Here is an 18,362-nt window from a genome sequence, read left to right as displayed (position 1 = left end):
TTAAGCACTAACAGGACAGACCAGTCTGCCGCGTGCCCTCCTAAATCAGAGAGGACAAAAGCTACTTTAGCTTGGTCGTTCAGAAAGGTGTCTGGTTTGCATATGAAATATAGCCGGCATTGATTCATGAACGCTCCAAATTTCTTGGGATCCCCAGAAAAGCGTTCCGGGGGTGCTAAAGGGATGTTGCCTGGAAGCAATACCTGAATGGGTGTGGCTACAGGTGCCACAGTAGGCTGCCCCTGTGGAACTCCACCTGGTAGGGGTGGTAGACCAGCTTGGGTCTGTAGGAGCTGTCTTGCCAAATTGTCTGTTTTGTCCCTGTTGACTACCAGTTCACGCCTTAAGGCATTTGTCTCTGAGCGGGCTGCATGCACCTCGGCCCGTAGTTCACCTAACAATAGGGAAAGCTTGTTTACCTCAGAGGTTTCCATCGCTCGGGCAGAGGTATTGAGGATGGCTTCGTGTTCTGTCACACTCACCTGTGTCTCTGCAGGAGCGATGGACGAGCCTCCCTTGACCCCGAGTCTTCACTTCCCCTGTTTCACCCGGAGGAATACTTGTCAAATAAAAGGTGTACACTCAGACCTGAATTCACCCGATTCCCATAGGCCCTTCCCTTCTCTTTACTGTGTGCTGTGATTTCACCCTATGGGCTTACCTTGACCTTTAGCAGGGTGTGCACTCCATCCTGCATTTGCAGGGGCACGAGTCACTCATGTGATTGGTGCCAATGTCTGCAGGTTGAGTTCAGATGCCAAACGCTGTTTTATGCCTTCACAGCAAGGCCGAGAGTTCAAGGCGCCAGTTTCTTCACTGGCTAGAAAGTCCTTCCCACAAGTGAACGTTGCGCAGAGAATGTTGAGTGTCCAAAATTGTCCGTATTGTCTTTGTTTGCCAGTGTTTTTGTGGGTGAGTAGCGCTGCCTGTAGAAGCTAGCTGCTGGTAGGTTTGCGCAGCGCCTTCAATTCGAGCGCGCCTGGTAATGTCTTTCCCTTTCCCTTGCAGGAGAAATTATGTGGTATTTGTGCCTCGAGTCCGGGTTCAGTGCTACTGGAGACCTGGTGGTTAGGTAAGTTTGCATGGAGGCTTGTGGTAAGTATGCACCGTGTAGAGAAAGAGAGAGAGCACAGTAAAATAAGTGTCCACGTTATTGGAGCGAGCGCAATGAATAATGTCTCTTCTTTCTTACAGGGGTTTGTGCGCTCGTGGAACTAACCTGGATTCCAGCATCGCAGGAAAATTTGGTGAGTATGCGCAGCGTTACTGATGTGCGCGTGTTAACGCTGTTCTTCTTTGTTCTTACAGGTGCCGGTGCAGAAGTCCCCTCTTGACTGGAGATAGCTGCGGCGTGGAGTAAGAACCAGGTAAGCAGAAGCAGGATGATCCGGAGCAGGTAAGCAGAAACAGGATGATCCGGAGCAGGTAAGCAGATGCTGGCTGATCCAGAGCACGGCAAGTGTGTTGCTGATACAGCTCACAGTAAGCAACACGAAGCACTGGAAGAATCTTGGGTGTGGCTTATATAGCCAGCCACACCCAAACACTAGAGAGCTCATGAGTTATCATGCATTTCCTGTTTGGCAACAGGAAGTGGTAACAAGGAATTTACTAAAAACACTAGGAAGGAATGAAAGGAGAGATTTGTTATGGGTTCTTTGTGTGCCTATGCCAGGCCTGCCAAGCCTCCACCCAGCTTGCCCCAACTACCTGCCTGATACCCATGACAGATTTGTCCTTTACTCCCTGGATGCAGTTCTTGAAAAGCAATAAACTCAGCCCGGACTATGATTTTTTTTTGTTCTTAGTTTATCAGCACTTTTGCCAGGAGACCTTGGGCCCTAACTGAGAGATAGAATTTTTTTGTCTGTTTCCTCCATTGTGCATACCGTCCAGGTTCCAGATTCTGGCTCACAAGTTACTCAGGCTCAACTGGTTCCTATGTCCTGTTGAGGGGCACCTCCAGCTCCCCTGCCCACCTAAATGATTTAGGTTGAGGAAAATATATTAGTGCATGAGAACATTAATGTTTGTGGCCGCAGGGGGTTGGTGCATACAACATGGTATTAAGCAATGCAGTGTTTTGTAGCATCGGTAGGCCCCAGTATAGTGCATGAATGAAATTCAAGTACATTAGTTGAAATATACTGTATAACAATGGAAAAGTAAGCCCTGGTCCCCGCTGTGAGGAATACTGAAGCACCGCCATACTTAGAGTGAGGCCTGGGCTGCCGCAGTCCATGATGAAAGCAGCAGTATGGTAAGGCACTAAGTTCTAAATCCCATTCCCATCCCAAGACCCAGCAGAGAAAATTAACATAGAGGCCTTCGGACCTGATAGATAAAATATAATTGTATCATGTTGCAGGCCTGCGAAACCAGAAAGAAATGTGAATGACCAAGCACGGATAGGGCTACACCCATTCTGAAGGACAAACCCATCGGAGCCAGGGCAACGTTCTTGAGCTGCCAAATGCCTGGTCTAGATTTAGGACCCTAGCACTCCCTAGAATAATTTGAACTTTTATATGCCCATGATATCTAAATCCGTCAGAATTTTGCTGATTAACGTGGTTCTCGAGAGGCCCAGGAGAAGCTCCGGGGAGGAGGAGCTGATAAGGGGGGGAGGGGGGCAAGGAGTGACAAATCCCATGATTTGTCCTATGAGGAGCAATTGGTGATGACAACACATTTAGCCCTGCGAAGGGGAGGCATGTTGGGTCCGCCCGCATGTCTGGGATCATGAGAAGCGGGATCCTTTATTCTAGAGGGTCAATATGACCTCAAAGGTATCCACTGAGCTCATGTTAATGACCAGATGCACACCATAGGACTTGGCCCATGGGCAGGATAACATTCTGAAAGGCCCGGCAATCATATAACGGGAACCCAAGGTGAGGACCACTTGTTAGATGACAAGGAGTAGATTAGATGTGGCCAATAAGTCAAGGGACTATAGAGGACTGCCAGTATATATAAAGGTGATAGCCAATGAGGGTGGGGGATGAGCACTGTATACTGATGATTCACTTTATAATGTATTTCATCCTTTGATGGACTTGAGGAGAACCATCTCCGGTTCTGAAAGCACCTCAAGACCTTCCTCTTCGCTTCTGCCTTTGCCCATCTTCTCCCCTGATGACCTGTTTTTTCTCTAGGCACTGTGCACCTGGACACCCTCTGTCCTTCGGGCCCAGGTACCTACTCACCTTGCCTCCTTCCTGCACTGCCTCTGGGCCGCCCATTGCACTGGGTTTTGTATCTGTACCCATACAGTCCCCCACTCTTCTTCTGCCCTTATCAGATATACCCTATCTGACTAATCTTGTGCTTGCCACTTGCTGGCTGCACTACCACCTTTTCATTGCCTGTATTTATTTAACTTTTTCTTTATTCTTTTCTCCCCTCTGTTCTGCACTTTCCACATCTCCCCCTTCCATGCAGTTTCCCCCATGCATTTACGCGTTCTTAATGTCACTGGGCCTAGTAAGATCGTTGTTTTTATTTTTTGTTCTCCCTTGTTCCCCTACCTTTGCTTGGCCGCACTCTGAAACACTTGTGTACGACCGCGATATAAATAAAATATCATATCATATATCATTTGAACTAACCCAGTGATCTCCATGGCAGTTGGGTTCTACGCACCCTCTGTCACCTTTTTCCTTTTTCTATACCAAATTATTTTTCCTTGTAAAGAGGTGCACTGAGCCTTGTTCCTCAGAGGATGTTTTTTCTGTGTCTGGTTGTCTGGAGGTCGGCCTTACAGTCCCTTCTGGTCGGTCTTCTGATTATAAAGTTTTGACTGAGCGGAGCAGCCCAATCTCCATCGGCTTCTCTGGGGAAAGTTTGTCCAGGTGTCTGTGCTTCTCATATGTGTGACAACTTATCGCTTTTGGACAGGCTGGAGTCACAGGTATTCGACAGGGATGCAGGCCTGGGCTTGGATTCAGGTCCCCTCCAGATGGGACTGGACTCCCTTTTCTCTTCCCATTTGTCATGTTATAGTTCCCTGGTTTTCAACCCTTTTGTTGGTTCGCTGGCATACATAGGTCTTTGGTGGGCATTAGAGGTTTGTCTTGCCTCTTCGAATTTGGGTTCCTGAAATTTCCCGATAACCTTTTCTAGATTGAGTGGCAGAACATCTTTGAATTGTTCCAGTACCAGTATGCCCTTCACTTCTTGAAAGGTTTTATCCATAAACCGTTTGTTAAGTAAATCCTAGCCCCAAAAGTGCAACGGTTGGGTTGTTTCTCATTGTAGATGTTGGGGACAAAGGCCAAATCTGTAGGGCTCTTGGTACTGTCCTAATCTCTCAAACATGCCTCTCTTCAGTTCCTCATCTGGAGTTGTCCCATCAAGATTTAGGCTTGGAATGCTTGTTGGGCTTCCCCGGCAGCAATGGGGCAATGTACATATCGCAGCGATCACAATACCACCCAGCTGTTTCTGCAACACTTTCAAAGTTCACAAAAAAAGCTGGAACATTTTCAATGATGCTGAGTTTTTGTTGGACTGCTGGGGATACTTTGGTTGCTCTCATCTCTCAGTAATCATGCCCTGCAAAGTTGTGAGGGTTCCTTGGTGTTCTCGACTGATGGTAAGTTGGCCTTCCACTAGGGCTCTTAAATAGGTCCTCCATAGGTGTGGTACTTATATTGTCTTTCAAAAAAAGGGGCCTTTTCAGGAATTGGTGGCACTCCTACCTCTTACTCTTGGTCTAATCTAATAAGGCTCCTCCACTGCTGGTAAGCATCACTAGTTGGAGAGATCTTGTAGTCTGTCCCACTACCTTGGGCCTGCCTCCACTGTCTGGTTCGTGCTTGTGCCTCCCTTTTCTGGTCTGGTAGAATTCTCTTGGTGTCTTCTGCATTCTTCGTGCCTGCGTGTCTCAACTGGTTTAGGTTGTAACCCTGCAGATTCTCAAGTGTCCTCAGATTCCACAGCTTAAGAATCCATGGATAGGAACTCTAATTCCACACCTATCTCCAAATTTTCTCAGTGTGAGTGGTCAGTCCTAGCAGTCACCCAGGAACCTCTTTTCCTTCCACTCTCTCAGCAAAGGCAACCTCTATCTGGGCCAGATAAATCCCACTTGTGACATCACGTGTTACTGATGACTCAAAGAACACTCCAACTCCCAGACACAGTTGAAGGGTTTCTATTGAGCGTTTAATCACCGCGCTAGAGCCGTCCACCTCTCTCACATCTAACCAAGGCATCCCTAATCCAAGGTTTGTATATACTGCAGGTTTCTCCCTACTGTCTCATTTCTGAGTTCACTAAGAGGGTGGATTTGAAGGCCAATGCCTTATCTGACTTTGCTCCCTCATGGACTTTCTAGACTGACCCTACCCTATCAATGCTAGTTGACGTGAAATTATTATAGTGTGTTCTTTTCAGATGTGCTGCCTGCCTTGACCTTCTTTCTAGCATGCCTATGTGTTCCTCTACCTCTCTGTCTAATATTCTCCTCTCACTACTCCTTCTTCCAACTCCATCCACCTTCACTGCCCTTCTCTCAATATTTTCCTCCTCTGTACACTGATGTCTCTCACTCCTACTTGCTTCCACCCTTCAATGTTACTACTCCTCCTCCATACTACTGCTCCCTCCTCACGACTGTGACTCCACGCCACCCCATCTCCCCACTCACACTCAATTCATTCTCTCAACCACTTCCCACTCATTCATTTCTCTCTCTCTAGCAATCTCACTCAATAGTCAAGCAAGTATATTCATCTCTCAGTACCACTTGCTCTCCAGTCCTCTTAATCAAAAATCGCCTCTGCACTCCAATCTACTTCTTCCTGATGGTCGCTTAGTCTGCTACCGCCTTCTCCTCTGACCTCACACAAACAACCCGCAGCTTACTGCTTCCTGTTGCCCTTCTTATCCTCCTCCTGCTCTTTCTCTGATTGGTTTTCTGGCCTGTCTTCCCCGCCCAAGAGTTGTTACATTCATGAGAGGACACAAAGAGCGAGTTAAGCCCCACCCCCTTTCCACATAGGGCCACAACAGTGGTGCTCTGCTCTGCAAAGTGTCCAGGTTCTTGTTAGGGGGTTGCAGTGTGTTAACCTCCAAGGTAAGTGTCATTCTACAGAGCTCTTCCCACTCTATTACAAGTCCCTGGTGGTCTAGTTCAGTTATAGCTGTTCAGAGGCTTTGTTTGCCAAGGCTGGGGGGCCTTGTGCGGCAATTGGGCAAGCTGCATAGGCTCTCAGGTCCCACTTCCGCTGGTGCTCTCTCTCCGCGTTGGTCCTGCAACTTGGACTGCTGCAGAAGGATTGCGAGGGCCACAGATTGATTGTGGGCTTACAGGTGGCCTTCCTGTGTTTGAAATGGCTTCTTTGGTAAATTCGGAAAAGATAGAGAAAACTTGGCCAGCATTTTCAGCAAGAGGTATGAGGTGATCCAAGCTGCTACTGCACATAAAAAGACAATCACTTGCGGAGAGGACAGAAAATGGGTCCCTCTCAACTGCCACCATCCCCATCTGGGATAGGATTGCCACTAGCTTCCTCCCTGATATACCCCCCACCCCATGATGGGAGATATTCCTATCCCCTCATGACAAAGTCAGGATATTGACCCTGTCAGAGTTTGTAAGGGATTTACGAAGTGTAAATTTAGCTCGGAATCAATGGTGCACTGTACAAAGGTGACATACACATGTATTGCATGTATGGTGTAGGGGTAGCAGAGAAGCAGGGATAAATAAGGTGAGAATGGAGGAGGACTTCAGATGGGAGAATCGAGTTGAGTGGAACAATCTGTGATTAAATGATGGGAAGTAGGGTCTTTAGGTGCTTCCTGAAGTGTAGGATGTAGGTTGACAGTTCAATTTCCATTGGTAGCTCGTTCCAGAGACAAGATGCATAGCCGGAAATAGCCTGTTTTCTTGTATTTTCCATCTTGCATTTCTTTGTTTCCAGGCTGGTGATGTTGTGGCTTCTGGTGGCGCACTGGGCTCTTGGTATGGTACGTTTCACAGCCAAGTAGAGTGGTGTTTTGGTTGTGACTGCTTTGGAGGTGATTCAGGTCATCTTTAACATAATGTGTGCTTTATTGGCAATCTTTCATTTTCACATTGTTCAATTATATTTACTATATACATTCCGCTACAACAACGGGTTTGAGACAGTGTAGGCAGTAGATGCTTGATTATTAATATTTTTCTTGTTTTTGACGTGAGGCCTTAGTGTAGAGGTCAGCTCACCAACGCTGTGTGGGGCAGGTTTTTGTGCCTTTGCCATATTTCATGGTGTGACGTATTTTATTTTTTGAGTCGTTTAGACTTTTTGTTCCAGTCAGTGTTATAGTGGAAGATGAAGTGGTCGAGTTCTTTCATATGTTTAACGTAAATGTTGTGTAAGTGTTGTGCATGCGAATGAGCATACAGGATGTACCCAGGTGGTATTTATGGGCATTGTCTTGTTTTAAACGGGCCAGACACACAGAAAAAAGTACTGATACGGCACCTTTTGCATCCCCTAGGTACAGGACCCCAAAATATGTTCACACCCAAGAGCAGAGATTGCCCATATGTACACCCCTGCTGATAACTACAAGTGTAAGATTAGGAATGTGTGGTGGATAGCTTGTGGTGAAGGTCGATGTATGAGTCATGTCAGTGTATGTTGTGGTTCTGTCAGTGTCATTGGAGTAGTCTGGTGATGTAGGGTTGGAATTGAGTTTGAGTCGTTTTTTCTGTGAGTTTGCTTGGGCACATACCATAGGTAGTGTCACAGATGGCCTTCAAGAATATACCAACTTTTGAAGACAGTTCAAGGGTTTGAAGAGGGTCTCACCAAGGCCTGTCCCTCTCTCCCTCATCTCCTGTGGGCTTTTCCCTTCCTAGTACAGCTATTCATAAACCCCAAGGTGGTCACTGGATATTAGTAAACCCTACTATCTAGGTTCTAACTGGCCACATCTAAGGGGCATAACGACAGTCACCTTCTCTCTCTTGGTCCTAACTACTTGATATTCCAGATGAATAAAAGATTTCAAGAAATGGTGCATTTTCCACCCACACAGGTCTCACTTTGCCTTGACCAATCACGCTGTTCTATTTCTCTAACTGATGTTCCTTCCTTCCTTCTACTGGCCTCCAATCGGTTGTTCCCACTCCTGTCTTTCTCTGTCCCTCCGATGTTTTTCGATCTACTCCTACTCTCCCTCACTCCCACCTCTCCACTCTACCACTCCCTCCTTCCACTACACTCCACCCTGCTTCCTCAATCACCCCCCTTACACTCTGTCACCTCGCTGCCACACTTACTCTGCAACACTCCCAGTCTTACCTTCTCTCACCGTAAAGGCGCTCCCACACACAAATACCACTTTCTCTCACCAACCAATGCCTCACCTTGCACACACTCTCTATAATCTTCCTCCACACTCCATTTCACTGTCTTTCCTCCACCTGGTTTCTGGGTCTGCCTTCTCTGATGGCCTTACTCAAACAACCTACACTGCTCCATTTCCCTTGTCTCTTGTTATGCTCCTCCTACCCCTCCCAATAGTCCTGGTACCCACCTGGATCCCCAGGCCAATTACTAGCTTGTTCTTTCCTTGGAGGTTGTCATAGAGGTGAAAGCTTTAAAATGCCTCTGAAGCCCCGTCCTACCCTCCCACGTGCCCGCTAGAGTTTTCCAATTGCAGCCCATGACAAACCTATTCTCTCTCAAAGTTCTTATACATTTGAACTTCAAGCGCAGGTCCACCAGACCTCTTTGATGGCCTCCTACCACGGTCACTCTTAGGTTTTTCGATGCAAGGTTTTTCAGCCTCCTGATTGCCGATCTGCCAGGACTTCTGGTCGATGTAGTAATGCAAAAGACAAAAAAAGGCATTGGCCAGAACAGGGCATGCTGGCAGGTATGGAGTGATAATAAATGGTGCATGACATTTTCCTCCCAGCACAGGTAGAAGGTTCAGAGACCGGGGCCCTCCCAGCTCACTTAGTGGCAGGACTGGCAGGATTGGCTCTTTGCAAACATCAGGTAGGACTCCTACCCCAGGCTGAGAGGGGTCTCCATACCCCCGTGACTGTGTCAGGCCACTGACCCTGTCACAGTGGGTGTGTGTGCCGTGGAGTCTGTGTTTGTCATTGAGGTAGGTGGGATGGGCTCTGTTGGTGACTTACATGGCCACTCACAGGAACAGGCAACAGTGAGCTTCCACTGGAGGATGCTGGCTGACTGCAAATTCGCTGTTTGGTGTTGAGTTTTGGAAGATCTTTGCACATTTAAAGTTGCATCTGAAAAGAGATGTGTACATGTAGACAGATTTTTCTTGTTACTATTTAGTTTGTACATTTGTAAGCGGGTACACCTGATAATATGGCTGATGTAGGAAGCCATTAGATAGTTATTTCCTTTCTGTACATGTATTATCCTTTTGGTGTGACATCATAACAGGGAAGTATGGAATTGGTAATCAACTGATAGGACAGGACAGCAATAGGATATAGCATGTTCACGGACTGTTTTGTGTGATTTTGGGGTTGCTGCAGATTAAGGGAGTTGGCTCCAGACTACTTTTTATGTTTTATTATCCTAGTCTCCCCATTCTCTTTCTCTTGTAATGTCGGTCTATGTGTACAATGCAGGGATATCAGAAGAACACAGTGTACGTCACCTTTAGTAGCTTTCAACTGAAGGATTCACCTTAAAGTTTTAACTAACAACATAACCAACCCCAGCTTCCCTCTAGGTATTCATGAGATGTCACTTATAACTCCACAGTGAAATATAGCTTGCCAAGTATAATTCTATATGTTAAGCTTATACTAAACTTGGTTTGATCACCAATATTGCAGTTTTCTTTTACTATATTATGTTTTATTGAAGGGATTTCCACTTTTTGGGTAGCAAAAGTCTCTTAGTTTGTAACATGCTATTTTGATGGTGCTTCATTTTTCCCCCTCGATGTGCAGCCTTTCCTCTGTGGAGGTGTTCCTGCATTCTGAAGCAGTGTTTTGTCTGTGGCACATTTGTGAAGCTGATTCTTTAAAAATGTTCATGTTTAGTGTGATGGAGGTAATTTGGTTGAATGGTCATTTGCACTTTGGTGATCTAGCTGGTGCCTTTTACTAGGAAAGTTGAAAATGATTACTTTTTTTTTTAGTAACCGTGGCATATTCTGCTAACACATTACCAGTTTTCTACTAACACAGTAGCATTGCATGCTTTTGTTGCATTTCTTTTTCTAGGCCATACATATGTTAGTGAAAATGGTTTATCTACTTGAATGACATTTGCAGATTTTCATCATTTTCTGCCGCTTTGGTTTTGGAGCCTTGGTGGCTTAAACCACCTAATCGCTAAACCATTGGTACTGTAAATGTTTTTTTTTAAAAAGGATAGAGGGGAGCAATGTATGGGCGTTGGCATGGAAACTTGCCGATGCGTGGCTATGAAATGGCTGAAGCACCCAATGGGCCTCGACCCACTTGCTTGCGTCTGCAGGCCTGCTACTGTTGCCAGGGAGCTGTGCGTGCTACCGAAGTAGGAGCAAAATGACTGCACTTTGCTAGATGCACATTAGATTTTCATTTGTATGCACCAATGCTTTTTGTCAGATGAACTCCTGTCGGACTATGTTTAAAGTTCGAGCGGAGTGACTGGTTGGCAGACCAGACTGAGGCAGCTAGGCATGCCTGTGATTTACGAGGCATGCGAGCTGCCTTTGTTTTTTTTTTGTTGATTTTTTGCATAGCTGTGAAATTGGGTTGAAAGCAGGATTATTCCATCCCATGGGAGCAGGCATACTGAGAAGGGTGCTTTTGATTGCTGATCAGTGGCTCCAGCATGATGTAAAACAATGTAATCTTTATCCTGCTTAAATATTGCCACCCAACACTTGTCCTACTGCTTTATCGTTAAAGCTGTGTTGTCTGTGTGCTGTCCGTCACCGTCTCATTATGGCGCAGAGGATATGCTTGAGTTGGCCCTTTGTTTGCTTTCTTCACTTCAAAATGGAATGGAGATAATTAGATTATTATCCTGTGATGGGAATTCAGGGATAGGAAGCAGCATGACTCAACAGGCTGTTTTCATGTAAGTTTCGTGTGATTGGAGGTGCGAATAGCAGCACTGAAAAGCTTTTTCGAAGGACAGTATTTATTTAATTGTTTGATGCTGTCAAAAATCAGAGCCAGCTAAGTGTGAAGGTCATTCACCCCATAAGAAACAGCTGTTTGCTGCTCTGGGACATTTCGTCAAGGGCATCTGCAACTTCGAAACCCAGGCACAGGGGGTGATTGTCCCTTCCCCTGCTGTATCAATGCCACTCCCCGCCCTCCACAAACCCTACCCATGTTCTCTCTAACCCCACTCACCCACAATAACCCTGCTCTCCCTACCCCTACAGCATAGAGAAGGAGTCAAGTACCCCCACCTCAATCACCTCGCCCATAGTGCCTATATGTCGGGAGCCAGAGTGTGAGACACGTGCGGTACCAGTGAGAATACCGATATCTAGGAGAATCTGGGAAGCAAGGTTCCCATTGAGAAAACCATACCTGCATATGAGACAGTACGATGACCATTTGAATGAAATTCTGGAAGTCATAGGACAAATGATTGGCGAAGATGAATGGTGACGTCACACAAAGCAAAACTGACGTACATAGAAGAGATGCAGAGACGAGAGAATACAGTAAATTCTATAAGGCATCAAGAAAATATCAAGGATAAGTGATGTTTTGGGATAAAGATGAAGAAGCTTATGCTACGAGACAGATGAAGATATGCTGTTTTTACACGTATACATATGCAAAGAAACGCAAGCAGACAAAGTATTTTTTAGGCTAGCTTTATAGTGAATAGATTGCGGTATGCATGAACATATATATATATGGATATATTGAAGTCAGTAAAGAATGGATGTTTCTCCTACGAACAATAGCAGAGCTGAGCAAAAGAAGTAAGGCCGCTTTTTTCAATATGTCGCAGTTAGAAAACAAGTGAATTACAGGCGAATCTCAGAAAGGAAACGGCTGGATGAGCCAAGAAGCCAAGGCCATATTAGGCTGGGGTGAGCTGACATTGGATACAAATCGTGTGAAAGAACGAAGCTCCTGTTCAGGAGGCATGGACAAAAACAAGAAGACGTCGGAGGTCTATTAGAAAAATAGTATTTTAATACACTAGAAACTCGATTTTGTGGTCTTCAGTCACGTGGGGAGAAGTTGGATGAGCATGATGGTCACACCTACGCATGAGGGCAGAGTGTGCCTTCACTCCCCTGAATTCTCCAGAGCAAGGAACATGTCCAAGGACAAGTTCAAAGTCCTAATTGACAGCAGACTACTGAGGTGATGATGGATGGATATGTTAATTGGTGGGAAGCTATGGTTAAGACTAGCTCACCAGCACCTGGACACCCAGCCTGCCTGCTGTTATACGTGGGTGGAAAGGTACTGACGGAGGTTAGAAGCCAACCAATAATAGAGGACTGCACTGTTGAGGAGGGTCCAACCACCCTCACTCTCTAGGCCATGGCATCTTGGGGTCAAGAAGAGACTCTGGAGCACATCAACAGGCTGAGGCAGGACTTTCAAGTCAGCAAGTTTTATTTCTTCCAGAAGGCATGACGCAGGATACACAGGATACATCATCAAACACATCTCTGGGACTCAAATTCTGAATAAACCCCTGCCTTTTATACACTCTAGGGAGGTGAGGTTGATTTATATGGCATGATCAATGTGCTGTTCCTTTTTCTACTTGTTATTCGCTGGCCTATCTGCCTCTCAGACCTAGTCTAGACCGGATCTATTCACTTATTTCCCCACCATTGTCCCCTGCATGAACTCTTTATAAAAAACACTGTCCAGTGAGGTCATAATAAGTTAGCACAACTCGGCCATTTTGTCTGCTTAAACAAGTATCCATTTTAAAGCGCCTGACCTTGTCACAAAACCCAAAATGGTGAATCACTTATGAAATGCCTGACCAACCCAAATTTTGCCTAAAACTTGGGACCTGTTCTGATTTGCATCTAGATTCTTTGATAATATATCATAACATTTACTACCTAACACATTCTCTATTGTTCATGACATTCTGACTCCATAAACTAAATCATCGCTTAAAGCGCTTTGCTGCGAAGCACTATAATTCTGATTTCTACAACATTTAGAATCACTGATCATCCCAATAGTTTATCATCAATTGGTTTGAGGTGGAGGGGGTCACTCTCTGGCCGGCTTCTCTTGCCCCTCTTCCTGCTCCCACCTGTGAGGCTAAAAACCTTGGGGTCATCTTCGACTCCACACTCTCCTTCTCTCCTCACATCTCTGACGTCTCTAAGAAGTCACACTACCAGCTGCACCTCCTGAGAGGTATCCTTTCCTTCCTCTCCTTCCCCCAGAAGCTCACTGTCTCCAGAGCTCTGGTTCTCTCTAGGCTAGACTATTGCAAAAGCCACTTTCTAAATCTGCCTGCTTCTACTCTCTGCACTCTGCAACTCATCCAGAACAGAACTGCAAGACTTGTCCTTGGCCTCAAGCCCAGGGATCGTATCTCTCCAGGACTGAAATCTCTGCACCGGTTCCCTGTGGCTGCAAGGATTAAGATCAAAACCCTCTGCATTGTCCACAAGGCCTCAACTCTATCCCTAAATATCTTCCTTCTCAAGCTCTTCGCTCATCCGCTTCCAACTCCCTCAGGGTCAGTCGCTTATCCAAATAACGAGTTGGTGGTAGATCTCTTTCTTCGGCTGGGCCCTCCCTCTGGAACTTGAGGAGAATCATCTCCAGTTCCGGAAGCACCTCAAAACCTTTCTCTTTGCTTTTGCCTTTTCTCCCCCTCTCCCCTGCTGACTTCCTGGCTTAAACCGCAACTGCACTGGTTACCTGGCCACCCTCTGATCTCGGACCCAGGTCCCCTTCCCTGCCAGTCACACACCTGCACTGCCTCCCTGGCAACCCCCGCACTTGGGGACTGTTTTTGTATCCCTACAGTCCCATTACCAGCACTTGACACATGTCTGCACTTACCCTTGCCACCTGCTGGCCGTACTTCTACTTACTGTTATTTATTATTTTATCCCATATACTGAACTGTCCCCTCCCCCTTCTCCCTGTACTCTCCCCTTCCCCTTTCCCATGCACTTGCGTGATCTGAATGACACCTGGCCTAGTAGGATTGTTGTCTGTCTTCCCTCTGTGCCCCCTCCCTTGCCTCGTCGCGCCTTGATACACTTGTGTATAGGCGCGTTATAAATGCCATATAGCATATCATATCATTTCACCACTACATTCAGTTTGAGGGGGAAGGTGGACTCGTCTCTTTAGACTCCCCCTCTTGTATAGTATTTAGTCATCCACTCAATACATACAACTACGCCCATGCCCACCCTCCGCAATTTTCAATGTACCTACACATCTCTGACCTAATCACCCTTTTCTATAGACAATTTACTTTAATCTAAGAGGTATCCTAACACATTTCTACAGCGTCAGTACTAACACATTATACTCTCCTCGTCTAAACATATATGTGTCCCTAAAATCTACCTTTATTTACTTTTGAGTCCCACCTCTATTCCCCAATTTACTTTAAACTATATGCCTCAGATAATTTTACAGCCACTGTGAGACTCAAGAGTTTTAGTCAAGCTTCGAGGTAACTCATTAGCCCATTATCTGCATACATTATTATCCACATCACTCATATTCCACATCTTTTCTGCAACTCCCACCCCACAACATTTTCTTTTCCTTGCTCCCATTCTCTTGCCCAGGCATATTATTAGTGTTCAAAATGTATTTTAATCAATACATCTTCCCCTCGCATGTCTTCCACTCGACTCATCTCGGTTTGGCATCCGCGGACCGTCTGTGTCCTGTTGATCTTGTCTTCTTTTTCTTGTTTTGAAGCTGCCTTGCAGCAAGTCCTTGGGCCCTTTATTTCGAAAAAGGCCAGTCCTTTCCCATTTGAATGTCTCTTTTTTCCATAGAGCACTTGTATTCAGTGTTGTATGTCCATAAATGTCAACAAGAGGGGACATTTTCGCAAGGGAACACAAGGATGGGGGAGTCTTTTGCAGAAAACAACTTTGAACACGTGATTTGAAATTGGGCATGTAATTGGGTTCCTCGGTGACTTTTCTCTCCGCTCGTGGATATTCTGTCAATTCTCTGAGTCATATAGATCCCTTGTTGACCATCTGTAATATAAAACTCAATTAGTTTTCTTTGCAGAATAAGTATGTCTCTATTATCAGTACATTTCCTGTCAACCCATCCCCTTAAACACCTTTTCAAGTGTCCTTTCTAAGCTCTCCTGCCTTCTAAACAAACTACATTTTTAAACATTCTCCGGACATCCCTGCCGCCTAGACAAAGCTATCAGACAATTTATTCTTTGTGTATCAAAGCTATTAATTCTCTCCAATTTCTATACATTTTGTCATTTATTTTACTGCATATGGTCAGCCTGCTGGAATCGGATTTGTTTACAATAAACATGTATTTTTAGTCAATAAATACATTTGCCTGTTTCATTTTTCTCTGCCCTTATGTCATCTGGGCTTTCTCTTTATACACATTATGTCTGTCCCTTCATATAGAGACACTTGAAATGATACATAATCAAAACAAACTACATCTCAAGAAATGCAGGTCATTGTCTTCACCATCTCCTAGGTGCATCCGTAGCAGACAAATACGTCAATTGCAGGGATCCCTGTTCTTTGTTAGAAATGAGAATAAAGACAAAAGTCATTCGGGTACTGGCAAGGAGGTCAAGTTACTTCTTAACCTAAATTCTGTTTCCTTGCTGCAAACAAAAAAACTTTCTAGATTCACTTCTATCTTTTATCAGCCCAGTTAACTCACAGGCCTTCCCTAACTCCTTGATGCACCAAACAATAACACTTTTCACCAGCCCTGTTCAATGCTAGGGCTAGTACTTAAGTTTCCTTCTCTGCTTTACTGTAAGTACTTCCCGCTCAGCTGTAAATGCTTCTTGCTCAGCTGTAAATGCTTTATGCCTTTGCTTCTCCTTCTTTCTCCCGATCGCGTTGGACCATGGTCTTTTTCTTCTGAGCTTTGCATTCATCCTGTTAAGACAAACAGAAGCGTTTTGCTGCACAATTCCTCCTTATACCACTATACTTAATCTAGTCTACCCCTGTTTTTCTAGACTATGGCACCAATTCTTACTATGTGCCTTCATATTATATCATAAAACTACATTATTTGCCTAATCTAAACATTTTTATACATTCACCAAGTCGACCTCCTTTGGCATTCCATAAATACAAAAATTGTTATCCACCTTCAATTTGACTTCTGTTTTCTGCGTTTGTCTGAAGTGGCCATGCTTTCATCTATTCGCTACTCTCTTCACACCTGATTGACACCTATCTTGGTAAAAATGGCTACACACTTGAAGACACTGTGGGCCTCATTCCGAGTGCGGTGGTAAGGGGTTAACGTTACCGGTAAGGATGCCGGTGCCATTAACCCCCTACCGCTGCATTCTGAGGTCCCTTAGTGGGTCCCACTACGGGACCAAGGAGCTTATAACAGGCCCGCTATTTGCAGGTCCGTTATTAGCTCCTTCCCCATTCCCATTGAGCCCTATGGGGGCTCGAATGGGAATGGGGAATGGTTTTCGGAATGGGGACTTACCGGGTCCGCAAAGGTCGGAATGTCCCATTAAGTCCCCATTCCGACACCACGGACCCGGACACGGGTTTGGAGTCAGCCATGGTGCTATTAACACCATGGCTGCCTCCAAACTTGTAATGACCCCCAGTGTCTCTATCTACCTCTTTTTCTGTCATTTACCTGGGTCCTTTTAATCTTAATAATGATTAATAGTGTGTCCACACCCTTGTAGTGTGAACCAATACTTACCTCTTTTTTCTTTTCTCCTTATTTAAGGCCATGGAGACATTCCTCCTATGTGCACGCAAGGTCTGTGTTTTTCATCTGTACCATAAACCAACATTGTTATGGCACTCAAAAAATTGTAATTTTACTTACCCTTCTATTTTCTTCTTGAATTAGCTCTGTTCAAAATATTCCTTGCTTGGTTAACCCAATTTTGGTCAACCATACCCCTTTTCTGGTTATCCATCACTTCTTGATGCTTTTTTTTATTGCTCTGCGCAATTTTCTCAATGTTGGCCTGTAACCCTTATTGATGCTTTTTTTTTAAATAAAATTTTGGATTTTGCTTGTTTTATATTCTCTATTTAATTCCCTATCCATTCATTTATCCAATCATTTCTTCATTAATTTTTCCCTTTAGTTCATTTTTTATTTATTTATATATTTTCTTAATGCCGCCAATTTTTTTAAACTGAGCTCTTTTACTCCTATACGGTTTAAGGTAAATCAATTATTTTCATCTTCTCCTGATTCATTTTTCTGGACCTATGCCAAAAAAGGCCCAAAGTCTACCTAACGTTCGTGACACTCTTTCCAATCTTCTTTTATTTATTCTGGGTGCTGCTACATTATTGTCATGTATACTAAAAAAAAAAGGTTTCCTCTCATTTTAATGTGTGATGTTCCTAAAGAAAGCACCACTTCATACTCCATTAAGCCCTATCTAGGTATATCGCCATCTGTGACGTTACTTAACTTAAACCTTTTTATGAGAACGATTACAGTCCTTCATGATCCATTTTTATTATTCACTCCTTGATAATTTGCCACGTTTCCTTATTCTATGGCTGTCTTTAATTTCATGGAGGTCATCTGTCTGCCTCTTTATTCATAAATATCTGTGGTCTGAGACTAAATTCATCATATACTCTCACCACTTTTCCAGTAAGTCACACAATTATCCATAATACCGTGCTTTTACCACAACAATAAAAACCCTTTGGTTCCTATCGGGACCATCTCATCTGCCTTCTGCATTGTACATGCCCCTATGGATATACCCATATTCAAATGATGCACTTCTCAGACCAAAACAAAACACTCTTTCTTTTGATTACCTAAACAACATCACCATGCTTTAGGCTTGCATTGTCCACTTCTTTCCTCAAACTGTTGGCAAATGCCTGTTACGCATATACAAAGAATTCGTCATAACACACTCTCCTCCAGAGACTGCTAATTTCATACTAGACAAAAACTACACTTATAGTCTTCAAAAACCATCCTCAACCTTCTAATATTCATTCACCACTTCTCTGTCTTAGACATTGGGACTGTATGTCCATGAAGCAATCAATAGACCACAAATTGTTCTCCCTTTGCCATATTAATTCTTGGCGCCTTTAAAACATAGTGCCACCAACAATTCTGAACACATCAGGTCACCCTGTGAGGCTGTCCTACTGTGAATGCATGCATTCCTCTGTTTTTGTGAAAGCATCCCTTCTTT

Source organism: Ambystoma mexicanum, chromosome 4p (genome assembly GCF_040938575.1).
Source record: "Ambystoma mexicanum isolate Mex_15411 chromosome 4p, UKY_AmexF1_1, whole genome shotgun sequence".
NCBI classification, from domain to species: domain Eukaryota; kingdom Metazoa; phylum Chordata; class Amphibia; order Caudata; family Ambystomatidae; genus Ambystoma; species Ambystoma mexicanum.
This window is presented reverse-complemented; position numbering follows the sequence as displayed.